This window comes from Hyaena hyaena, unplaced genomic scaffold (genome assembly GCF_003009895.1).
Source record: "Hyaena hyaena isolate Hyena2069 unplaced genomic scaffold, ASM300989v1 scaffold_46, whole genome shotgun sequence".
NCBI lineage: Eukaryota > Metazoa > Chordata > Mammalia > Carnivora > Hyaenidae > Hyaena > Hyaena hyaena.
The window spans coordinates 4764448-4791571 of NW_024080678.1; the positions used below are offsets into that span (position 1 = coordinate 4764448).

The window sequence follows — 27124 nt, forward strand, 5'->3', positions numbered from 1 at the left end:
TAACTAGGTCAAAAGCATGCATATTTTGGGGCGTCTGGGTGGTTCAGTCGGTTAAGCATCTGAGCTAAAGCTCAGGTCATGATCTCATGGTTCACGGGTTCGAGCTCCCAATTGGGTTCTGTGCTGACAGCTCAGAGCCTGGAGCCTGTTTCAGAATCTGTGTCTCCCTCTCTCTCTGCCCCTCTCCTGCTTGTGCTCTCGCTCTCTCTCAAAAATAAATAAACATTGGGGCGCCTGGGTGGCTTAGTCGGTTAAGCGTCTGCCTTTCGCTTAGGTCATGATCTCGCGGTTCGTGGGTTCGGGCCCCGCGTCGGGCTCTGTGGTGACTGCCAGCTCAGAGCCTGGAGCCTGTTTCAGTCTGTGACTCCCTCTCTCTGACTGTCCCCTCCTCACGCTGTCTCTCTCTCTCTCTCCTAGAAATAAATAAAACATTTTAAAAAATAAATAAATAAATAAATAAATAAATAAACATTAAACATTTTTTTCAAAAAAGCATGCATATTTTAAGGCTTATAAACCATATTTATTTTCCTAAGGGTTCATATACTTACCATTTCACCAATAATGTATGTATTTATCACACCCTACTACTCACCTGAACTGTGACTTAAAATCGATTTTCTAATGTCCTGTCAAAAGTAAGATTTTAATGTCATTTTAATTTGCATTTCATTGTTTGATTTTAATGTTGGGCATTTCTCCACATTATGTTTACTAGTTACACATCTCTCTTTCCTTTTTCATGTTGTTTACCGTTTATTTATTTTTGAGAGGCAGAAATAGAGCACCAGCAGGGGAGGAGGAGAAAGAGAGGGAGACACAGAATCCGAAGTGACTTCAGGCTCTGAGCTGTATGCACAGAGCCCAACGTGGGGCTTGAACTTATGAACCAAGAGATGATGACCTGAGCTGAAAGTTGGACGCTGTATTGACTGAGCCACTCTGGTGCCCCTCTCTCTTTTTTTAAAAGTAGGTTTCACGTCCAATGCAAGACATGAACAGAGCTTGAACTCATGACCCTGAGATCAAGACTTGATCTGAGATCAAGAATCAGACGCTTAACTGAGTAAACCCCTCAGATGCCCCTACATGTCCCTTTTTGTCAGTGTTAATATGGTGCCTTTGGCTACCTAGCTTTTAGGGTCTCACATCCCTCTCGTAAGTGTCTATGAACTCTCCATGCTGCAAAGGTAATGACATTTTTGTCATATGTCTCCCAAATATTTGCTCCCATTTCTCTTGCTCATGGTTTTCTAGTATTTTCTTTAAATATGCAAGCATGGGAGTGCCTGGGTGGCTCCGTCATTTAAGCATGCGACCCTTGTCATGATCTCATGGTTCATGAGATCGAGCCCTGCATTGGGCTCTGTGCTGACAGTGCAGAGGCTGCTTGGGATTCTCTCTTTCCTTCTCTCTCTGCCACTACCCTGCTTGTGCTCTCTCTCTCTAAAAATAAATAAATAAATAAATATGCAAGCATATTAGATTTTTGTTCATTCAAGTCTATTCAAATTTTCCTTTGTGATTTATTGCTATTATTTTTAAACTTAGTAACTTAGTCACAAAAACCATTTTGGCTTTTAAAAGACTATAAACACTAAAATGTTAACAGATGTTGATTTTCTCAGAATTAAAGGATGTTCAATTTTTCTTTCTTTTCTCTCTTTTTCTTATGTTTTCTAAGTGTTCTGTAATAAATTAACTTTCTGGAATAAAGGAAGCTTTTAATGTATTTCCTAGATATTTTTTAACAGTAAATTTACTTTAGGGAGAGATGAATCTTTTGAATCCTCCAGGGATTTGTCATTGGCAATGTTTAAATGAGCACTTGCTATATGACAAACCAGCCTAAAACCCAGCGGCTTAAAACAACAGTCATTTTATGACTCCTGTGTCTGCAGGTCATCTGGTGGGTGGAGGATGTTAGCTGGCTGGGCTCTCGCATGAGTCTGCAGGTAAACAGGCTGTGGGTAGAACAGAGTTTGCCTGGGGCTGGGAGCTGGGAGGCTCAGCCACACAAGTCTCTCACCCCTTTTCCCCAGAAGTTAACGTGCCAGTTAGTTTTGGCAGGTTCTTCATCTGGCAGTGATAGAAGCTCAGAGGGCAACTTTAAATTTTTTTAATTAAAAAATAATTTTTTAATGTTTATTTATTTTTGAGAGAGAAAGAAAAACTGAGCAGAAGTGGTGGAGGGGCAGAGAGAGATGGAGACACAGAATCCGAAGCAGGACCTGAGCTGTCAGCATAGAGCCCAGCACGAGGCTTGAACCCATGAACCGTGAGATCATGACCGGAGTTAAAGTTGGACGCTCAACCAACTGAGCCACCCAGGCATCCCTCAAGAGGGCAACTTTAAACACAAGGCCCTGTGAGAGTTAGGCACACTCATTTCTCTCTTATTCTTCTAACCAAAGCAAGCTGTATAGATAGAGAAATTTACCCTGCTTTTTTTTTAATTTAATTTTTAGTTAACATACAGTGTAATATTGGTTTCTGGAGTGGAATTCAGGGATTCATCACTTACATACAACACCCAGTGGTCATCACAAGTGCCCTCCTTAATACCCATCACCCGTCTAGCCCATCCCCCCACCCACCTCCCTCCATCAACCCTCAGTTTGTTCTCTATCGTTAAGTCTTTTGTGGTTTGTTTCTGTCTCTTCTCTTCTTCCCCACGACCTCGCCTTCCCCTGTGTCCATCTGTTTTATTTCTTAAATTTTGGGAAGAACTCCAAAGTCATACGAAGGAAGAATAGAATTGGGTTGATAATGCAACGAGTCTCCTACAGGCAAGAACAGATTTTCTCTTTATTTCTATTGACAAAGAGATGTCAATTTATATCTGGTTTGGCTTATCAATTAAAAAAATTGTGAGATTTATTTTTTATTAAAAAAGGCCCAATACAGACCGATGTTAAGATCCTCCCCTAAGTATTTCACAAAGGGCAACACCCCGTTCAAGACCAGTCAGTTAAAGAAATAAAATAAGAAAGCAATCTGTGGTTCAGACATCAGGCTCCAGAGAACTTGGAGAAGGCGTGAGATGTGAAATGGAAGAGCAAGCTGGTGGGTGGAGGTCACCTCAAAACTCCCCATTCATGGATAAGCAGCCACTGGGGCATCTTGGCATAGAAACAAATGGGCCCCAGGGAGAGGCTTTCTTTTGTGGCTTCAGACTATGAACAGCCATCAAGAGCTGTGGGCTCTGGTCACAGTAAGAAAATAGGGACAGGCAGGTGCAGTGACAAAAGCAATTCCTACGAGAGGCTCATTTACACTGATGTCAGATGTCTGAGTTCGCAGGTGCACACAGACAAAGGGAGCTACATAGGAAGCTCTGGGCTGGACCCTCAGCCTGCCCCCATCACCTATGGCCTAGTTAGGGCCAAGTTTCACTGAGACATTGCCTTTGTCATCTCCATGGGGACATGCTGGCTAGTAGAACATCATATGAGTGGCAAACAAGGCAATGTTCACATTCCTGTACATTCACAAAGCATGGCATAGTTGGTAAAGGCCCTTCAGACACTTCATTTCAGGTAAACCTCACAATAATCCTCAAATACAAAGTCATGTTTCTTCCCTTTTATGTTGAAGGACTTGAAAGCTCAGGAAGGTTGTTGTTCAACTATTGTAAGCCAGATGGAGAAAACAGCATGGGTCACAAGAGTTTCAACTCTTTATAAGTCTTTTCTGTGGAGAAAAAGAAGCAACGTGGTGTGCTCCAAGAACTATAGTCAAGCAAATGTAAATTCCTTGAGGTATGCCTCAGTGGACTTCAGGGATGTGAAGAAGGATAACGCCAGAGCCCAGGAGAGCCCTGAGCTCTTGACTCTGCTATTTTGAAGGGAGCAGGTGGGGCCCATGCCCAGGGTGGAGGGTTGAGAGGAACAAACTGACCTGATTTCAGGGCCTGGCTATTCTCCTCTCCCTTCTTCAAAGCACTGGCTCAGAGCTGGGGTCAAAGGTCTAATCGTATTTCTTGCTGATCCTTTGAGAACACTAATGGGCTACTTGAAGAGCTCCCTTGCTAAAAGCCCTACTGCTTTTAGAAAGGGGAGCTTTTAAAGAAGAGCGGTTTGTTAAGTGGGCACTCTGGAATTCTCCATTTATACAAAAAGTGTGTTTGATACTCAAGAGGGTATTTGTCATTTGGGGGAAAGGTTAAGTCAATTATTTTGTCTGGAGATGAAAAAGATGGAGAGTCAGCTTAATAACAGACCTCAGGTCTACAAGGGGCTGTTCTGGGGAAGATGGTGACCACCTGTCTGTCCTTTCCACAGCAGAAGAAGAATCAGGCTTTTGTTGAAGAAAGAAGATCTAAGCGAGGCCGATGGAAAGACCACTGGACTGTGACACCGACTGCTCTCACTTCTGCAGATTAGCAGTGGGATCTCCCTTCCCGAAGACTGCTCACGAGGAGCAGAGGCTGTGGGATGGTGACCCTTAGAAGCTTTTCTTTGGTTTCATGACTGAGATTTGATGCTGTGAGGTGAAATTGGGAGAGTAAAAGCCAAGGGATACTGACACCCACTTGCAGGTCCTGATTGCTGCTTACTTGTCAAATATCAGAGACTTAGTTTCTCTGTACCTCAGTTTCCTCATCTGTGTGATTAGATTAAAAATACCCACACTGCTCTCCTATCACAGAGTCATGAGATGAACTGAGATAACGCATATGAGCATGTACTGCAGACCACAGGGCACTGAGCAAATGGAAGACATTATTTTTCCTGGAATAAATGTTGATTATTTTTCAAGTCAAGTGTGCACTAAAATTTTTCTTCCTGCTTTGTATAAAGTTGCCAGATGGCTTTGGACCCAACCTTGAAACGATGTGTCAGTTATTTTCTCTTAGCTCTCAAGCCTTCCAGAGCATGCTGCTACTTGAGCGAGTCCTGCTCTGCTCCAGCCACTGGCTATTCACAGAACTGTGCCTTTGAGGATGAAGGGGGCCTCACACAGCATCTTCTAAACCAATGTCCAGTCCATATTGGTTTCCCTTTTATGAGTGGCAGTTCTGCTTCTCCTTGAATGCCTCTGATGATGGGTAAACTCACTCTTCCCTTTTTAAAGTGATTCCACTTTTCAAAACTTTAGACAGTTAATGATTCCTTTCTCCTTATATGAAGCCCAAATCTATTTCCTTGGAGCAGAAGGAACAGGGATAGATGCAGGCAAGATAGATGATGTGGGCCTCTAAGACAAGGAGTCATGGAAGGTGGTGGTTACCTGGAGAAAAGATGCCCTCCCAAAGCAGATGGCTGCTCCTCCATGCTTATAGATGATTGCCCTGTAGGAATGTGCGCCCAGACTTCCCAGGTCCAGGGCTGTGCTTGGGGCTGGGGTAGCTTAACTCCATGGAGTTTCCAGTGTCACCCTTGAAAGGAGGCTGTACTTTATTTTGTTTAATACCAAAATTAGAAATTGAAATTGGATTATTAAAAAAAAAAATTAAAACCTTTGACTCCTCAGAAAAAAGAGTAACAGGTAGCCACCATCCTCTACGGAGTGCCTCTCTTTCTCCCCAAATGTAGACCTTAGGGTGGCAGTCCCAGTTACTCTCCCAAAAGATGGTATTTTCAAATCCCTTCAATATTTATTTGTTTATTTAGAGATAATGAGCTGGGGAGGGGCAGAGACAGAAGGAGAGAGAACACTCCAAGCAGGCTCCACACTGTCAGCACAGAGCTGAATGTGGGGCTCGAACTCACAAAATCGAGAGCCACCTGAGCCAGCCAGCTGCCCCATCAAGTGCCTTTAGTTTTAAGAGACAATAGAATTCTTCATTTTTATGCAAAATCTCAAGGTTCCCAACTTTATTTTTTTTTTCTTAAATAGTTTATTGTCAAGTTGGGTGCTCATCCCAACAAGTGCCCTCCCCCGTGCCCAAGTTAACTTTATTTCAAATATTTTACAAAGACTGTATTAGCCAAACAAAATGTTCTCTGGGAGATGGATGTGGACCACAGACCACTGATCTGCAATCTTAGCTACGCTGGTCCACCACATCACCCTTGGTTCTACTCTTGAGGACCAAATGGAAACAATCCATTCATTCTCTGCTCTGTAAGAGGGGCCTTCTGAGATTCTAAGGCTAAGATTTTAAGATTCTGTGTATCTTCTCTGGTATTTTCATCATCAGGGTAAAAATCATTAGCAACGTTTTGCTTCCTTCTTTATCAAAACTTTCAGCTTTGAATCCAGGTCCTCCAGGCTCCTAGGAGCCTTCAAGGTAGACTGTTAGAAGAAAGGCACCAATCTGCTCACATCCATTTTTGCAAGGCATAGCTGTCTTATTGATGAAACAGGTCCCTTGCTAAGGACCAGATTCAAAGCATATGATTCAGATATCTTGTTAACCTTAAACTACCCACTCTCAATATATTCTTTGGAGAGGAGGGAGTCTTTAGACATATACCTTCAGGGTTTAATTTGCTTATCAATGTCCTTGATGACAGAGCAGCAACATAATTTGAGAAACTGATTCTTCTAAAAAATGAGAATTCCAGGCTTAGGGCTAAAAGAGAACTTGTGCATCATCTCGTTAGCCCAAAGGTGGCAAATCAGTTTCACATGAAGGACCAACTCACATGGGAGTGATGTGTTGGGAAAGATTCTAGAGAAAGAAGACTAGGAAAAGGCGAGAGGGAAAGGGACACATGGATGTCGCCTACTTGCCGTTCCTGATATTTTACAGGTAAAGATACTGAGGCTGAGAGCAATAGTTTGATGATTAAACTAAAGCCAAACTGAGGCTGGATCCCATATCTCCAGACTCCTCAGATCTCTGCCTCCTGGTGCAAGATTTCTAGTCTATGTTTCATGGAGCCATCTGTGTGCTCTCTATCCCAGGGGTCTCTGGGACAGTGCAAGCTGGTCCAGGTGGGTTCCTATACTATCTTTTGCATTTCAACCAGCAAAGAGCTCCACCTCTTCTTCTTTGGAGATTTTGTTTAAGAATTTGTTTGAAAAAAATGGTCCATTGGTTAAGAAACATTGGAGAATCAGTGTATTTTACTATGTTATTTTCTATATTTTGTAATTGACTAGTGAGTTAATTAATCAATTAATTCAACTGTCTTTTATTCAGCAATTACTATTTGGAAATCACTGTGCCAGGCCCTGTTGAAAGGTAAAGACAGGAGTCCCTTCTCAAAGAGTATACAATTTGCTAGGAAGCCAGACATATGAATAACCATTTATTGTAAAATAATACATAATTGCATTGAGGTAGCATGGAAGAGGAGTTATAACTTGGCTGCTGAGAATCAAGGGATGTTTCATGGAGGAGGCAGCCTTTGAACTTAGGGCAACTGATAAATGAAGTCCCTGCTTAGAAAACTGCTTCCCAATTCTGTGCTATGGAAAGGGAGCCCAAAGCTTTAATGGTAGTTAACTCCCTCGGTCATACTCACTCTTAGTAGATTTTCTGTTACTTGTACTCAAAGGCATTCTGGATGTAACAGCAGAATACAGCATTTACTGCATACACTCAGGCAATGTTTATGGCACCCAAACTTCATTCAGGGCACTGGCCCTGGAATCAAGTGGCCTTTATAATAGATGGAAGTCACTTTTCTTACTCTTTTATTAGAGGTAAGAGTTATACAGGAACTAATCATCTATAATTATCAGCAATATTTTGAGAAGTTCATGACATCTTGATTGGGATCAATAACAATATGGACATTGAGTGAATTTAAAGGAAGGAGAATCTCAATATGAATAGTTCTCCAGGGAAGGTTTCTGGGGGCAGAGCCCACAAGAAAGAGAAGAATAACACTTTGCACTTTCCATGAGACTCTGCTTCTTTAAACAAATGCATTCTTCCCATATAATTATTTATCCAATAGAACACTATTATTCATTCCATGAGCAAGCATGGTATCGGTGGCAGTACTAAGATCATAGATACTAAATGAAAAAGATATAATCCCCACTCTTGAAATACTCAAAGTGCATGATGAGAGACATAAACCAAGAGTTCCTCTCCTTGCCAAAACCATGGGAGCTTAGAGGAAGGAGCAAGGAGGGTGGAGTGGGGGAAGGCATCAAAAAGGATGGAACTTGGTAGGCTGAGCCTTGGAGGAAGTTTAGGAAATTTTCAGTAATGGAAGAAGGGAAGGAATTTTGGGCAAAGCAAATGGCATTACCAAAGGCACAGAGGTGTGCAGATTCATGGCAAACTCAGAATAGTGAGCAATTGACATTGGGTGTATGGGGGTGGGGAGGGATGGTGGGAGATCATATTTGAAAAGCAGGCTGGGCCATATAATGACAGACCTTGAATTTATTCAAGCTGTAAGTTTCAGCTATAAGTTAGAAAACATATGATGAGGACTTTTGGGTAACTTGCACAAGAGGACTTGAGCAAGGCAACCTCAGAGTTGGTTCAGCAGCTCAGCGAAGGTCACAACATGTTCACATCATTTGGGGTTTTTTTTTGTTGTTGTTGTTGTTGTTGTTTTCGGGTTTTTTTGCCCAGAATATCAGTGACATTTCCTAGAGTGGCCAACTGTCCCCGTTATCCTGGCAGTGAGGGGTTTCCCTGGATTTATGACTTTCAGTGCTAAAAGCAGGAAAGTCTCAGGCAAACTGGGATGTTAGTGATCTTAACGCCTTCCTTGTCAGTCACAAGTTGGCTGCCACAACCTCAAACATCATACAGAAAATGCGCCACCTTTTCACATACTTCTCTCTTATCAAGAAAAGAGTCTTTTGCTAAAGCTCAAGTGAACTTTCCCTTATACCTCATTGACCAGAATGAGGTCATATGCCCACCCTTAGTCCAAAGAAGAATAAGATCAATGTAGGTGACTTAGAGCAATCATAGTCTGTCCCCTAGTTTGGGCATTGTGACCAGACCTTGAATTAGTTTTGCTGGTACGAAAGAGAACTCTTATGAGTGGGCAGCTTATAAATAAATACCACAAATGCCGTGCCGGAGATTTTGGACTTTATTCTGAAAGCAGTGGGTTGTCACCAAACATTTCTAAGCAGAAGACGATAGGGCATCACTTATATTTCATTCTTGGAAGCAATATCATAACTGGATTTGGAACAAGAGTGAGAGAAGAGAGATTGGTTAGCAGGTTACTGCAATAATCCAGATCAGAAATCACCAGATATAGACTTATCATCTTATAAGGTGACAAGATTTGAATTAGGAGTGTAATTATGGATGTGTACATGGAGTGATGGGTTTGGAAGAAGGGACGGGACATACCTCTCACATGATGTGAATAGAAACTGCACAGTACACAGGTCAGGCTGTGATTGGTCCTATCTGTGAATGAGAAAATACTGGCATGGGTATTGAGGTAACATGTCTAAGTTTCTCTCAGAGGCCAAACATTACCTGCCTACCAGAACTAAACTTCCATGCTCCCAGAGCGGGATTTCTCCCATCCCCTGGCTCTTGGACATGTTCTACACCAGCTGGCTTGCTCTCCTGGGGCCCCTGCGTCTACCAGGCGCCAGGTGGGCTTCAGACCGGGCAGAAAGCCCTCATTCTCTGTAGTTAGACAGCTTTGTAATGATAACTGCTAGAGGGTGTGTTGATTAGCCAAATTGGCCTCAGCAGAATGAGCAGTAATGTAAACTTCAGAGAAAGGACGTGAGGTCAGCAATGTAACTTCAAGGATTTGCTTCCCACTCCCAAGAATAGTCTTGCATTACTGTATGCCTAGTTTACAAGTGAAATCAACTGATTTCCCAAAGACCTCTAATACTGGAAAATTAACCCAATGGGAAATCTAGTTTGGGGTGGTATGTTCTGCCTGGTGAGCCATGGACAGGGCTATGAGGGAACTATTTGGTGAATAGTGGCTTTGGTGGCATTTCAGAGCAAAAAGAACAGTTGAGATAAGAATTAGCCTGTATTATGTCTGTGTCACAGTCCCCTGTTACTTGCCTATAGGTCTTAGCTAACATGGCAATTATATATTCATAAATGTGATTTCTAAGTTTATGTCCATCTACCCATACAGGGTAAGGGTGATGCCTAGTTTGCTTATCACTGTATTTCCTGAGGCTAGCACAGGACTTGGCACATAGTATGTGCCCAATAAATATTTGCTGGATTAATTTTTTTATTAAATTACTGCTCCATGTCAGTTACTACATCATCTCTTTGAAACCTTCCCAAATCCCCATAACATAGACAATGAAAATGAAATTCTCTCTTTTTTATAGACAATAAAACTGAGAATCAAAGCTGTAGAGTGAATTAACTGTGGTCTTATATTTAGCTCCCAGATCCCATGCTTTTTTTTTCTCTCTCTCTAAATGCTGTTTGGATTTTCGTTTCATGTAATGCTATTTCTCAGTGCAGAGAAACCCCGTGTTGGTTTAGCTCTACCACACACTTTACAGATGAGAACCTCTAAACCCAGAGAGGCCAAGCATCTTGTCCAAGTCAAATTAGTGCTCAAGCTAAATGTAGCCCAGGGTCATTTTCAATCAGACCTTGAAGCTCCTTTAAGATAAGGCAGCCACTAATTCAGAAAGAGCCAGAGCTTGTGGGTTGGATGTGACCTATCTCTGTAGTGTTGCTGGATGTCTGCAGAGCAGAAAGGCATGAAAAATCTTATCCAACACGAGTTTCAAAATCCTCACAGTTGTTTTCTGGTACTCAGCTTTCACTGCATAGCTTGCCTTCTGAATGAAAGGAAGGCAGGCCTCAAGCTTTTGGAAATCCACTGCAAGTTTGCTGCTGAAAACTTCCAGGTTGGGATACAATCTAGACTCTGCTAAAGTACTTAAGCTAATAAAGTTCTAATGCTTCTTCCAGACTCCGTACAAGCAAGCTCCTCACTGGCTCAGCATGCACAAACCCACAGGAGAACGCTGTGTCCGTGGCTTGGACAGAGCCACACATGTGATCTGGCCGGCACACTGCATCAAGGGAAGAACCTTTTGCACCCCCACCCCCCGCCCCCATCCTGTCATTCGACCTTCTTCCCCAACATGCTACCTAAGTCTCTTTTCCGAAAAATTCATTTGTACGTCCCTGAATATCACCCTGGGAAGTGTATCACCTGCATAAGGTTCTGCTTGCAATTCAGCTGAAAGTATTGAGAAAACTTCAGGTTTAGTTGCTATTTGCTCATTTTCTACTTCCTGAGTTAGTCTCTTCCGTGACAGAGGCTGTGCCAGGCCCAGCTCCTGCCTGCGGGGCCCTCGCCATCACATGGGCAAAGGAGTCACATCACACACCAGTGCGGCCTTCTGTCATTTCTCTGTAACTCACTGAACTCTGTCCTTCTCTGTGGCCTGGTGTTGTCCTCTGGTTTATACAGAGATGACTGGCCCAGTCCACACATGACCACCCCTGAGGGACAAGAGAGCATCTTTCTCAGTAGGTTCCCTTACAAACAAAAATTTTATTTTCCTGAAGACTGAACAAAATATTCCCTTGGTCTCAGTGGCCCAACTTGAGACACATGTCCATTTCTGAGGTGAGAGATAGCATAGTATGATTGACAGAGACCTAATTCCCTTCTTTAAAAAAAAGGGGGCTGGAAGGAGTATCTTTCCTTTGCAACGTAAAAAGCCAGAACTTGCTGGAAAAAGCCATTTCATTTTCCATTTTTAGGTTTCTTCCAGAGCATTGCTGCTTTATTCAATTGATTCCCCACGGTTCCCATTTTCATTGTCATCATCATCATCATCTGGAAGGTGGATATTTTAAACAAATGAATCAAGAAGGAGAAAATCTATGACAATTGCGTGACAGATTTCTCGCTAATAGATAATTCACAATTTCTCATTTCCAGTCTTTTTTGGACATTATCCTAAAGGCAATGGGATGTCATCAAACATTTCTAAGCAGAAAGTGATAGACTGACTCTCATTTATATTCTAATGACTCACGTGGGTCAAAGCTGATGGGAAGCCAAAGTCATTAAGATACCCTCATGGGACAAGCAGTTTAAATCTGTGTGAGGCAGATTGTCTGAATAGGCCTGCCTGCCAGACATGTGGACCAATCCAGGCTTGCAAAGATGGCCCGAAGGTGCAGCCTTCATGAGCAGTAATCCTCTCCCCAGGCCCAACAGCCTCTGATTGCTGACCATTGGTGATTCACACAGTGCAATGCAAGAGATGGCCACAGGTCACATCTCTGTACCAAAATGAGAAAGAACACTTCTTTTACACTCTCCAGGGTATTGGGGTTGGGATTTTTGAGTGGCCAAGTAGGGTTCGACAATGCTTGTCTTAGCTAGGAGATGCAAGAAGCTGTGAAGGGGATTCAGACCCGGGAGGAACACTTCTCCTCCATGGACCTATCCCCATCCCCCAGCCTGCTCCCCACACACCCACATCTGTCAGAGTGAGCTTCTGAATGTTATACTTACTAGAGCAAAAGTTCCTAATGTGAGGACTCACCCAGCTATGTTTCAGTGGCTAGGACCATTGTTGGGATAAATTAAATTTTAACTAAGCAATTATTTTGAAATGTTCAGTTTCTTAGAGATCAGTATGAGGTCCATGAAAGTTCATGGACTGACTACTTTAAAGTACTTATCTGACCCAAAGCAGAAGGCTGGGTGTCAGAAGAAGCCTTGAGTTTATAGAGTGTTCCCAACTTGCACACTTTGTGACTTTACATGTAAGTCACATCAGGGGCGCCTGGGTGGCTCAGTCAGTAAAGCGTCCAACTCTTGGTTTCAGCTCAGATCTCACAGTTCATGAGTTTGAGCCCCTCATTGGGCTCTGTACTGACAGCGCAGAACCTGACTAAGATTCTCTCTCTCCCTCTCTCTCTGCCCTTCCTCCATTCTGTCTTTCAAAATAAATAAACTTAAAAAAATTTTTTTAATGGTAAGTCACTTCTACTTTCTAAGCCTTCAGTTTCCTCACCTGTGAAATGAAAATAAGACTTTTTCTCTTTTCAAGATAGCAGGGGAGAGGGGGAAATGGGTGATGTGTTTTGAGGAGGGCATTTGTTGGGATGAGCACTGGGTGTTGTATGTAATCAATGAATCCTGGGAATCTACCCCCAAAACCAAGAGCACACTGTATACACTGTATATTAGCTAACTTGACAATAAATTATATTAAAAAAATAATTCAATGAGATAAAATATCTAAAACTCTTATGGCTCATGATTTTTATTCATCTGAGAGGCCCACGTCTCTTCTCTGCGAGTCTCTGTTTTCTTACTTGTGAAACGGAAGTAATATAATCTGACTTACTTGCTGTAGAGTAAACAAGAAATGCAGAAGCCTTTTGTAAACCGTAAAGCCTGATGCACTCCTGAGCACTTGGTTACCAAGTCGAAGCTCTGAGGGGACCAATCCAAGGTACACCTGTACTTCAGGAGTTGGCTGGGATGAGGAATGTTCTTGAGAATTAGTCTTACCAAGAAGCCAGGTGCTGCCTTTCCTCCTAGAACTAATTTACACTGCAAAGATTCTCTATTCAGAGCACAGTCTTGAGTGCTGTTGTCTTCCAGGCTTACTCAATTGGAGTAGAGGGGCCCCAGCAAATGACTCCCCCATGGCTCCTCTTCTCAGTCAGGGATTTCAGTAAGCTGAGATTTGTTCATTGTATTTTCTTTTCTGTCAGTGTTTTTTTTTTTTTCTAAAGAAAAATAAATAAATAAAAGAACATAATATTTAAAAATTCAAGCAGAAATGTTCCCTCCCTTCGAGACTTCCTGTCCATAACTGAAGCCATGAAGCCATCTTCCTAAAATTAGCAAAGCATTCCTTTTGCCCCAAAACAACAGTCCCTTTAAAAAAGAAAAAAGCGGAGGGGGGGGGGGCGCTATTTCCTTTTTGGATGGGGATTTATGTAAGAGGATCGGACAGGGGAAAAAGTCAGCTTTCATCCAGCTTCAGCAGTAGCTTCCTCGTTTGTCCAAACTTGGCTAGCTGTCGGGATTATACAACATTCATTCAGGAAAGGACCACTCAGAGATAAAAAGCTGAGGTCAGATGAAGCCAGATGCTTTAGTTCTGTGACTCTCAAGCTTGAATTTCCAGTACTATCTCCCAGAACTCTTGTTAAAACACAGACTGCTGGGTCCCAAACCCCAGAGTCTCTGGTCAGAAGGTCTGGGGTGCCTGGGAAATTGCATTTCTAATAAGTCCTCAGATGATGTTGATGTTACTGGTCTGGAAACCGTACTTGGGGACCACGTCTCTGCGTTAACAGTTTTCAGTCTCCAGAAAATTTTGAGAGAAGAAGTCATCGTGGCCAGAATCACTGCGATTGGTGGTTGACTTCCATTTTCCTGGCGTTGGAGGGCATGGTTGCACAATCTGCATGTTTGCTTTCCATCCTGTTGTGGACCTCTCAGCCCAGGCAATGTGTGCTCTGGTGGCTCTCAGGCTGGTCCCCCTGTGTCTCAGTTTCTGTTGTCCTCCAAAGGAGGCTCTGATCTTTTCTTTCCTCTCCCGAGGATATGTGAGAATTCTCTAGGGGAAACAACACAGTTTTTGGTATCAATCAGATGAACTTGTGTATGAAACCAGGTTCCTTTGTTTGCTGGATATGTGACCTCAAGTAAGTGAGACAACTTTCCCAAGTCTGTTTATTTGTCATCAAATATGAATAATAATACTACTCTGTTAGTGGTCTATGAACCTGGCTAAGGTCCCTCTTCCTGCACATTCCTCACCTCCCTTTCTTTTTCTTTTGCAACAAATACTTGGTAACTATCTTCCATGAGCCAGAAGAGAACCAAGAGATGAGGAATAGAAGGGAGACAAGGAAAGAGGGAGAGGGAGAAAGAGTTGGGAAGATAGAAGGAAAGTACAAAAGATAAACTAACAGGTGAGTTTACCGCATCTGCGAAGACTGATGCTTTGATCTCACTTGTCTTTGAGAGGGTGTTTGGTGGCCAGAAATAAGTAACATCAAAGGTTATATCACTGTTTGCACTTACCATCTTCTGCTATTAAAGGACATCTTTATATTATTTCAATACAATTTTGTCTTCATATTTTTTGCAATGAATTTGTTTACTATTATTCTCAAAAATATATAATAAAAATGTAAAAAGAAACTGTGAAGATTTGAGGTTACTCTTTAGAAAAGTTGGCCATGTTTTTCACACACGGAGAAGCGGACAAGAAAATCCTTGGATTGTGTTTCTCAGAGCAGGAAATGGTTGAATAAGAAGACTGGCTCTGCGCTGGGGGTCTTAGGTGGTGGTTCTAAAATTGGATGATGACTTCTCTCCTCAGTTAGAATTAAAGTTAAATAGGATGGATTAGGGTGGATCCATCACCTTCTTTATTTTATTTTATTTTTTTAAATATTTTATTTATTTCTAGGAGAGAGAGAGAGAGAGAGAGACAGCATGAACAGGGGAGGGTCAGAGAGAGAGAGGGAGTCACAGACTGAAACAGGCTCCAGGCTCTGAGCTGGCAGTCAGCACAGAGCCCGACGCAGGGCTCGAACCCACGAACCGCGAGATCATGACCTAAGCGAAAGTCGGACGCTCAACCGACTAAGCCACCCAGGCGCCCCCCATCACCTTCTTTAGCAGAAGGTGGTAAGTGCAAACAGTGATATAACCTCTGATGTTCCTTCTTATTTCTGGCCACCAAACAGCCTCTCAAAGACAAGTGAGATCAAAGCATCAGTCTTCGCGGATGCGGTAAACTCACCTGTTAGTTTATCTTTTGTACTTTCCTTCTGTCTTCCCACTTCTTTCTCCCTCTCCCTCTTTCCTTGTCTCCCTTCTACTCCTCATCTCTTCCTGCATATCCCTCACCTCCCTTTCTTTTTCTTTTGCAACAAACACTTGGTAACTATCTTTCATGAGCCAGAAGAGAACCAAGATCATCTTCCCAGTAATTCAGCCTCCCAACACACAAAGAATGATATCAGCAGACTTATTAAAGTATCCTATTTTACTTAATATTTTATACTTCTATCCAGAGGTGTACTTCTCTTCCAGAGAAGATTTTAGACACAGATACATTAAATACATCAGAGAAAGGTAAAAATCACTGTGTATCCAGATAACACATTTGCTGAATACATTTGCTTGGTTGTAGGTAGACAGTAAAATAAGATGTTTTAAGCTTAGTTTCATTTATGATCCCTGATGAATTGCCATCATTCATAAATAAATGAGAAGGTATAAAATTAGTAGTAGAAGTAAAAGATGAAGGAAGGAAGGAAGGTATGAAGGAGGGAGGGAGGAAGGAAGGAATTTGTAGCAAGGAAATGAGAGGGATCCACAACTGACATTGAGAAAGTAGATTACAAAAAGACCTTTCCTTTGTTATGACTGGCTACAAAATCAACTCCAATTTTAGTGGCCAATAAAGGGCAAGAGAAGATTAATAAAGACAATTACACATTTCATCAAGTGTATGAGATAAAAACTGACCTGGTTTTCAGCAGTAGAACTCTGTTTAGTATTGAAAGGAAAAAGGACCCCAGCTTTGGATGGAAGAAACAATGTCATCCACAGCAACCTGACAGAGGACACGATGTTAAATGTCATAGGCCTGCAGCTTCCTCAGTATGGGCCGATGGCAGCCCAGCTAAGGCCCTCATGTGGTATAGCTCAGGTCCCCAACATCCTGTTAATCTGGCTTCATTTGTGACAGATATCAGAACTGGAAGAATAAACAGTGTTGAAATATGTTTCTTATGGAATTTCTATTTCCTTAAGGCCCAATTTATGCATTTAGTTTTTCATTCAATAATACTTACTGGGTACCAAATCACACCAGACATTGTACTAAGTGCTGTAGCAACAGAATCGGTTCTTGGTGATGAACAACATGAGACTTAAGAGTGACTTCTCAACAAAAGAAAGTAAGATCATTTGAAGCATCCCTTCACCTATACATCTAACCATCCATTCAATCATTTATTCTCTTTGCAAATATTTATTGAGATCTTGGTATGTGTCAGGCACTGTGCTACATGCTGGGGTCAGAAAGATGAATAAGACAGGTTTCTGCCTTCAAAGAGTCAGTGCCTAATGAGGGAGAAAGCTCATGCTCAGCATGGTGCTGTAGTGAAACCAGGTACCAAGTGTTATGCATGCTCAGAGGAGAAAAATGGGCTCAGAGGCTATTTTTCCCCCAGAGAATCCCCAGAAAAGGGATCTGAATACCCAGAGAAGGAACTTCTGTGACAGGCAACTTTCTTTAGGTAGAGTGTAGATCATGATTAAGGCAGAGATGAAGTGAACAAGAATTTAGAAAGGAATGAGGGCAGCTTGGAATGTAAGAATTAACAGCTTAATCCTAGAGATGGGTGAATTTGGGCTTGAGGACACCTCTTCCACTTAGGAGATTTGAATACGGGGTCTGATGGGCATCCAACACAACCATATGAAGCCATGAGGTTCAGGAGAAGTAATGCTTGTGCGGTTTAACACAGCACCCAATTCAGAGTACCCACTCAGTACTCTCTCTATCTGTGTTGTCATTTGGTCATATCTGCTGTGCATAGGATGTATTGTTTAGGCATCAAGTAGGATTTGGATACTAGATACTTGTGCAGAGCCCATGACGACAGAAATAGACTTGATCTTAGAAGTACTGGAGTCCAGGTGATGAAAGGTCAGCAAAGTGGGGATTGTGGTCAGAGGATCACCTGGCCTTCATGCATCCTCAAACAGACAACACATGCTGTGGCAATGAGAGCCAAACGTGGTCTTCTTTCTGGAGTGTTGGGAGCCTGTCTTACTCAGAACAGAGCCTGTGTGCAACGTGGGTGGTCTACAATCCTAAGACTTATTTTCAGCTGTAGCCTCATCAATCTACTTTGGTGGTTTGTATTTGAAATATTGATCTCCTTGGGGAAAATGAGTCAGCTCAGCATAATATTTTCTTGTAAACTTTGACCCTGATGAATTTTGAAGAATGCTACTCTTTTTACCAAGCTTTCTGAATTGAGAAAATAGATCATCTATGTATATAGAATAGTAATAATAATATCGATTATTGATATTAATTCTATAAGGCATAACAATAATTATAATTAAGAATATGTGATATTATATATTACATATAATATATTAATAATAATAATATCTAACTTATTGTATAATAATATCTAACTTCTGTGTCAGGAAATGTATTTATATATGTTATGTATATATTCATTTAATTCTTGCAGTACCCTATAAAGGGGATTTTTTTGGATGAACAGACTGAGCCACAGGGGTGCTAAGTCACTTGCTCAAGGTCACACAGCTGGTAAACTTTGGGCTGGAATTAAATTTAGACAGTCTGACTGGAGGCTAACTCTTAATTGTTAGGCCTTGGTATATCTATGTACCTACATATGTAACATATATTTATCTGTATCTGTATCTATATCTGTATATAGATAGATATATCTGTATCTATCTATCTATCTATCTATCTATCTACCTGTCTATCACTAAATGAAGTGTTTGTAAAACTCAGTATGGTGCCTAATACGTGGAGGAACTCAACAAATGGTAGTTTTGTCAGCAGTAGTCTATGTAGTTATGTCTAGGGCTGTGTTTATCCCCTGGCCATAAGCTCTGTAGAGCAGTGGTGAGGGAAATGGCATCCAGGAGAGCTGCCTGAGCTCAAATCCCAGCTCCGCAACTAACCATATAGGTGATCTTGAGTGAATTTACTTTGTGCCCTCGTGTGGAAATTGGAGATAATATTGACCTCTGTGGTTGTTGTCATGATTACACAAGGACAATGTTCACACTCTTGTAAGTGTGTGTCAGCATTACTATCCTAATCAGTGTGAACCCAAAGTGTGGGAACCAAGCCTCTTCAAGCTGGTCAAGGAGATGCTCCTTCAGTAGCCAATGGAACTCAGTGACCGATGATGCGGGACGGGAGGAGGGGGTAAACTTGCTGCTCTTGGGGAGTCACTCACATTGAGAAATGAAGGTAAGCCATTTCGGTCTAGCCCCTTTACCCCCACACTCCATGGGAAAAAGATGTGTCAGGCCAGTCACACAGGTCACTGGGTACAGATGCCCCCCAGCCTTTGAAGACCTGAGGCAATAGGAATTGAAAAGACAGGCATCCCACTGGGCAACGGTTCAGCTAAAAGTTCACATCGCTGCACATTTGAGAACTTCCTGACCAGCCGCCCTAGTGTCAAAGGGATCTGAACCTCTCCTTGTCTCCAGCCCTGACATGGACTTGTGAGCGAATGCTTGCGTTCACAAGACAGCACAAGGCATCAATGGGCTGATTATGTCAAGACATTTGAAGACAAAGCAAAATGGAACTTCAAAAGACTTAGGAAGGCCTGGAACCCCCTTTCAGAAGTCAGAAAGTTCAGCTGTTGCTAAAATTCCCACATTAGGCTCTCATATTGGCTTTGAAATTGCAGTTCAGATGACAAAACTCTTTCCTGTATTTACACTTTGGATGAAATTGTTTCACCCTCAAACTCTTGTTTAAAAGATATTTATCTTTTTCATGAGGATGGCTTCCCTTTGGAGTGCTGTTGCTACATGGACATTACAGCATTCACAGTGCTTCATACATATGTGCATGTGCATATTTATACATATATATTTTCCCCCTCTCAAGTGGAAGGAAGGGATGGGGGATGGAAACTTTAATACATCTTTATTATTATTATTATATAGAAGATTGCATATTCCTTGGACTTTGAAAAGGAAATTCTTTCCAGCTATTTAGCTTGGCAAGTCTAGAAAAAAGGCACACAGAATCTAATGAAAGGATTTTTTAAGGAAGGAAAGGATTTTGTGAAATGGATTTTAATAAAGGCACTTAGGAAATATAACTCAATCTAAAATATATTCTTAAGAATATACTTCCTGCCTATTTATTCTATTTTAAAACTGTGTAGTGTTTTCCATTTTTACACATAGACACGTGCAATTTCCCGGTTGGGGAATGATATCAAGAGGCTGTTCTGAAGTCAAACAGGTTTAGGGAAAGCTTTTATTGTAAAATAAAACACAGTTACAGTAAATCATTTTTCTTTCTTTTTACTCTTTTTATTTTGCACTATAAACAACAACAACCAGTGACATAGTGCTTTTCTTCACATTCATATGGATTTTAGGGAATTATTGCCTTTTCCCTTGGAGAAATAACCCACAGACGAAAAAGAAGTACCACATTACAAAATCTGCAAATCCCAGAAGTCTGCAGCCTGAAGACAAGCACATAGCTTAGTTGGATTATAAGGCTAAAACTCACATAGACCAAAAAATAGAAATTTTCCAGATATTCCAGAAGCTCTTCACATGTGTTCCTTTCCTCTCCAAAAATAATCACTCTCTTGACTCTTCGAGTAATCACTTCTCTGTTTCTTTATGATTTTGTTACCCACAGGTACATTCTTAGCACTGCCGTTTATTCTTACTCACTCTTAAAATTTTGATAAGTTTAAAATTCTCTTTTGATCCACTGGTTTTCCTTCCATCCCTTGCTTCTGCATATAATTTATCTGTTAAAGATCTTTGGTGGTTTGACCTGTAGAATGTCCAACTTATCTGGATTTTGCTGATTGGTTACTTACGGTGCTGTTCAGCATGTTTCTCTGTCCTCTCTGTAATCTGCAAATCAGAAGCTGGATCCAGAGACCAATAAAACTTTGACTCAGTCATTTTGGCAGGACTGCAGGAAGTGGCATGTTATTTCATTAGATAGCATATGTCTGGTTGTCTCTCTCTCTATTATGTCAACGGCCATTGAGGCTCATTGCCTAGACCTATTAATTTGTTGGAGATTGAGAATTGGTGACATGCTAACTTAACATTTTATTTTACTTTATAGTTGGAGTAATTTATAAAGGGACTCTTCCCTCACTTATTATTTGGTTATGCAGTTGCATAGTTTATATATAAAAGCTAGGACAAATGGTTTACTCTTTTTCTTTACCTGTTTTCAACATAATGAATTGGTTCTTTATGATCCTCAAAAGTGCCTACTTTGATTTTTTAAAAACATATTATTTGGGACCCCTGGGTAGCTCACTTGGTTAAGCATCTGACTCTTGAGTTTAGCTCAGGTCATGATGTCATGGTTCGTGGGTTCCAGCCCTGTGTCTGGGCTCTGAGCTGGCAGTGCAGAGCCTGCTTGGGATTCTCTCCCTCCCTCTCTCTGTCTGTCCCTCCCCCACTCATTCCTCTCCAAAGAAATAAATAAACTTTTAAAAAATGTAGAAAACAGAAAATATATCATTATGACTCATGGATTTAAATATATTTAATTGGTTTAAATATATTACATTTCTTATTTTTATTCAAACTTAAGTTGTTCCATTTTTGGCCACTAGAAATTTCTTAGCATTGGCAACTGAATCCTTTTGACATGACCTGATTAGTCTTTGACAGCATCTTTTCTCTTTGGTAGGACAAAATATCCTAGGTTCATCTTGCATAGTTCTTACCTCAAACTTGGAATTAGCTATTTCTCCAAGAAACCGTGGTTTCTTATAATAGAAAATTATATTTGAAGATCACAATCTGGGCACTACAGATGCTTATTGCAACTAGATTAGTCATATTTCTAGACATTTTGGTGGGTTTATATATTTAAATATAAAGTAGGGGCACCCGGGTGGCTCAGTCAGTTAAGCGTCCAACTTCAGCTCAGGTCATGATCTCACAGTTAATGGGTTCAAGCCCTGTGTCGGGCTCTGTGTTGACAGCTCAGAGCCTGGAGCCTGCTTTAGATTCTGTGTCTCCCTCTCTCTCTGCCCCTCTCTTGTTTGCATTCTGTCTCTTTGTCTCTCAAAAATAATATATAAATTAAAATTTTAAAAAAATAGCTTATAAATTCATAATAGTGTTTCCAATTCAAATTCAGAGTTGCAAGATTTTTACTTAATTTCTTCCATATCATATATGTGTCTCCTTTCTTTCATACCAAAAGCCTTGGTCCTCAAGGACACAGTGAATGAGTGAACTGAAATATTCCATCATTATTCATTTTCTTTATCCCACATTACATAACAATGCATGCAATAGTCAGGATAACAGTACTAATACTGCCACTACAAATTATAATTACCAAAGGCAGTTTTTAAAAAATTTTTTTAATGTTTTATTTATTTCTGAGGGAGAGAGAGAGACAGAATGAACAGGGGAGGGTCAGAGAGAGAGGAAGATACAGAATCTGAAACAGGTTCCAGGCTCTGAGGTAGCTGTCAGCACAGAACCCGATGCAGGGCTCGAACCCATGAATCATGAGATCATGACCTGAGCTGAAGTCGGACGTTTAACCAACTGAACCACCCAGGCACCCCAGGAGTTGTTTTTTTTTTTTTTTTTTTAACTGAAGCTTCACTTTCACTTAAGGTATAGAAAGTCACAAGGGAACATCACTCACACCTAAACAACAACAAAAAGCCATATAACCTACAAAGTCATGTTTTTTAGTCCAATAGGGATCTGAGGTTTCAACACAACCAGATAAGCTGAATTTCAAACATTAGAAACCCCTCTGAGAAGATATGAGACACACAAAATATTTTACCTTTGATAGAATGCAGGAGGAAGAGGTAATAGCCCTAGCAGCAGGTAAGAGCAGCTAAAATTGTAACAACTTCTTAAATGTCAGGCGTGGGCTAGCATGACAATGTAGGAGTCTCAGACACAGGGGAGTCCTATATGTACTTGGCAGCTCTTTACATTAGTCTGCACTGAATGCTTATGAGAATGATCAGGGACAGGAAAGGAATCTGAGAGTAAGATTTCACTCTTCCTCAGTGAGGATGAGTAGGCTCTGCCAAAGTATGAAGGTGGAGCAGGACTACTTGGGATAGCCTCTCCATACGCGGGACCCTGATCAGCAGTCACCATGAGACAAGGGGAGAACTGCACCCCTGCTTCAAGGCAAAGGTTGGCTGCAACAGGAGAAGGGGTAGAAAACAAGCCCTCATTGGCAGCACTGAAATTAGGAAAACCCTTCTGTTGCTGGAAAAGGGACAAGAAAACTCACCTACACCCAGGGTGCTACAATGATGAAAAGCAGAAGTCTGTTGTCACTGGAGATGGACAGGAAAATCACTCTCATCCAAGAACGTCTACCATCACAAGGTAAAGTTTGAATGAGAGGTGGGAGTTGCAGGAATATTGAAAAAGGCAAACTTTTAAAAGCCCATTTTTTACACCATTTATATTTAGTGTAAATATAATTAAATTTAAACTTACCACTTATAATATGTTATTCTACTTTATTCTATTGTAAAATGTGGCCCAAATATCTGAGGGTAATCTATGCTTTTGCTTGATAAGTTAATAACTATTTTTAGCTGGATATCTTAGGGATTTTTATCTTTTTATTTCAAATCTAGTAATATTTCTTGTTATTGCTAAGTATGTATTAATATCTTCTTTTAATATGAGGCACACAATGCTCTCTTTCAATATGAAGTTTCAATTGTTATTGCATTTCAGTAAACTTTTTTTGAATTACAGTTTTTAGAATTTGTTCTGTTCCCTTGTTTTGGTTTTCTTCCCATGGGCACTCTAGTTATTCATATATTGGAGCTTCTTTAGTATCTTCAATATTTGTCATGTTCTTTGGAATACTTTCAGCTCTTTCTTCATTTATTTTTAACTTTAAAAAAGTTGCTCTTTTCACCTTCTATTTCTCTTGAAGCATCGTTTGTTCTGTTTCCTTGTCCTATGCTCCTTATAGTTCAGTCTTCTTTTCTAAAATAATTTGTTCTCTTATTTTGAATTACTTCTTCAGTGCTACTTCTGTTTTTTTCTTTTTCTTTTTTTTTTTAAATTTATTTCTAGGAGAGAGAGAGAGAGAGAGAGAGAGAGAGAGACAGCGTGAGCAGGGGAGGGTCAGAGAGAGAGGGAGTCACAGACCTTGAAACAGGCTCCAGGCTCTGAGCTGGCAGTCATCACAGAGCCCGACGCGGGGCTCGAACCCACGAACCGCGAGATCATGACCTAAGCGAAAGTCGGAGGCTTAACCGACTAAGCCACCCAGGCGCCCCAACGTCTGTTTTTTTCTAATTATGATTTATTTTGTTCATCTTCTCTTGTGTCATTTTCTTAAGGTCTTTTATTCATTTTGAAATAATAGATTACAGTTTTAATCTGTTTTATGAATATATCTTCCTAGCATGTTTTCATTTTCCACTTTACTTATGGCTTAGTCTTCTTTTTCTTAAAATAACTTTTCATGGAGCTTGACCTCTATAGTTTTCTACTGCTCATTTTTATGTGAAATTGATTTTTACTACTTTTTAGAGGAAGGCAGATTTCTTCAGATAACATTTTTAACTTCACAGAGATCACTCTGTGGTTTTTAATGTAGTGTTAAAAATATAAAGTTTTTCTTTCTGAAATTTCTTGTTTCTTTCCCCTTTCTCTTCCATTTTTATCTGAACCTTCCTTTTCCTCATCACTATTGTCTCTGATGGGCTAGATTTTGATTCCACTCCCAGCATTTTTCCTCAGTGTGGGGTCTTGTCCTGAAATGGAGAAATGACTGTCTGTTTACAACATTCATAAGGGCTAGACTGTCCTAGGATTTTTAGTTCTTACTATGGCCCTCTTACACTTACCCCATTCCAAAGGGCAAACTACTGGAACATCTATTTCAGCTGCTGCTCTCACATCACTTCTCTGTGTCGCTCAATGAACACCTATTGTCTAGTCGGGGTTCTGCTCTTCTTAGGTGCTTGAATTATCCTATTACTTCCTCTGCTCTTCCAGTTCAACTGTCAAGCCAATGAAGATCTCATAGTTCCATTGGCGTTTTTTCATCACCCACTATATTTTCAGGTATGAAGGTATACCTTGACACCTTATTTTTGTACATGGAGTCCATGGCTATTGATTCATATCTGGCAGCTTTGTGGAAATTTGAGATCTGAAAACTATACATCCAATGCTACCACCTTTTTTTCATAATTCCTTGCCAATTTATTAGTTTTTAAATTAATTTATTTTTTAACTTATATCCAAGTTAGTTAGCATATAGTGCAACAATGGTTTCAGGAGTAGATTCCTTAATGCCTCTTACCCATTTAGCCCATTCCCCCTCCTACAATCCCTCCAGTAACCTTCTGTTTGTTCTCCATATTTAAGGGTCTCTTGTGTTTTGTCCCCTTCCCCGTTTTTATATTATTTTTGCTTCCCTTCCCTTATGTTCATCTGTTTTGTATCTTAAAGTCCTCATATGAGTGTTGTCTTGCCCATTTATTCTTAAATAGCTGCTGAATAATTCTCTGAAAACTTTTGTCTTTATTGAACATGTATGATTGAACTACAACCTCCTCTTTTTCCAACTAGTACACAAGTACTTCTGGGAGGAACTCATTCATTTATTAGACATTCCCTGAATCCCTACCATTGTGCACTAGGCACTGCAGACACAAAATTGAACATGACATAGTGAGGTCACAGTTTAGGGGTGTCAGCTGTGAAATGGTGACTTGCATAAAAGGAAGGAGCAAAAAAAGTGTTTGAAAGGTGTGTTTATCATAGACCTATGGACCTGGAATTTCTGTGAAGAACAGAACAGGCTCTTACATTCCTCTTTTGCTTATTTGTTTATCATCACTGTTCTCTTGACCATAATAATGTACAGGTGCAGAGGACTAATCAGCATAAAAAGTGCTTTCATATTCTCTCATTTGATTTTCACAGTAACCCTAGGACATACTATTATTATAGATGAGAAAGTAGAGGTTCAAAGAGAAGAAGTGACTTGTTCAGGGCCATTCTACTCAGTAAGCGACAGAGGCAGGACCTAAACTTTGCTAAAACTGATTCAAAATTTCTTTGCTCCCTAGCCTGATACCTCCATTGTTTTTCAGAGTTAATTTGAAGATATTTGCAGTGGGCCTCAGCCCACAAACAACTTTCGTAAAGTTCATGATGACAGACACTAAGGATTGGCTAATCCAACATCCATCTCCATCTCTTTCTCTCTCGTCTGCCTCCACGACAGAGACTGGAATAGGTAAAATCTCCCTTTCCAGTCTCCTGTATATAAAGGTGGCCTTGTGACACCACTCTGGCCATGAGATAGAAGTCTTTTCAGTGCTTCAGGGAAATGTCTTGCTTTCCTGATAAAAAGGACACATGTGGCATGTGGCTGTTCTTACCTTCTCATTCCTTACTCTTCATTTGGATGGAGATTTTGATGTTTTGTGCCAGGGCAGCCATCTTACAACCATGAGGAAGAGACCAAAAATATCCAGAGATATGGGCCCTGAATCAAGGTTTCTGCCTGAGAAAATATGAAAACAATGACAAAATACCCCTCTATATGTTTAATCCACCATTAGTTAAGTATACTGACATTAACAGCCAGAAGTATTCCCAATACATTTGCATTTGATGAAAATAGGGACATCATACACTTTCAAAACTTTCCTTATTCTAAGCAGTAGGAAATGGTTAAAAGCATTTTCCTAACTATGTAAAGGAATTCAGATCCAACTCAAATTCTGCTTTAGATGGACCCCCTTTTTGAAAATCCTGCAATGTTTGACTTTATACTGAGCGTTGCTCAAGGCAGACTAGTGGCTACTGTATTTGAGCAGTCAACATTCACGCAGTTTCTGTTTACTAAAGCATTAGCAGAAACATATACTGAAATATATACCACCACATAATAGATCCCAGATGTGTTATTATATTTTTAAAGAGAGAAAAAGGATAGTTAGAAGAATAAGTAACCACAGAACATTTTCTGTCAATTTGATTGGGCTTGGTGGTAACTCATTGGAGCAAAAACAAACCAAACTTAAAATGCAGTGGGATTAAAATTTGGTTCACTCTGTTTAAATTTGACAAATAATCACCAAGTCTTCCTCAGAACCAGATTACCTGTGTTATCTCCTCTCAACAGCCTCATGCCTTCCTGGTTGTTATTCCAGTTCTAAAGACAATTAAAGGAAGGTTAAGGGGATGCACAGCTCCAGCCACGGAGGAGCAGAACTGGGATTCACTCCCAGCCTGTTTTACTTTAAAGTCCACATGATTACTGTTTCAAATATTTCAAAAGCAATTATGATGTCTATAAACAGAAAGGGGAAAAGCATTATTTTTAAAAAACAAAGACCATTCTGGGGGAGGGAGAAAGCTTTCCCTGGATGGCTTCAGGAAGTGGGCCTGTGACATTTGGTAAGTAGACATTACCAGAAGGAAGGCTTTGATTCCACTAGCATCATCCTGAAAATCTC

The 27124-nt window shown here is 40.7% G+C and overlaps 1 long non-coding RNA gene across 1 annotated transcript; it reads right to left on the minus strand.

Annotated features, from left to right (window-relative positions):
• Positions 1-24299: 24299 nt before the first annotated feature.
• Positions 24300-26925, minus strand: LOC120230748. The gene is made up of 3 exons (XR_005528149.1): positions 26769-26925; positions 26042-26166; positions 24300-24400 (listed from the first exon to the last, which is right to left on the minus strand). It is a non-coding gene; the product is annotated as an uncharacterized LOC120230748 (long non-coding RNA).
• Between the last annotated feature and the right edge of the window lie 199 nt (positions 26926-27124).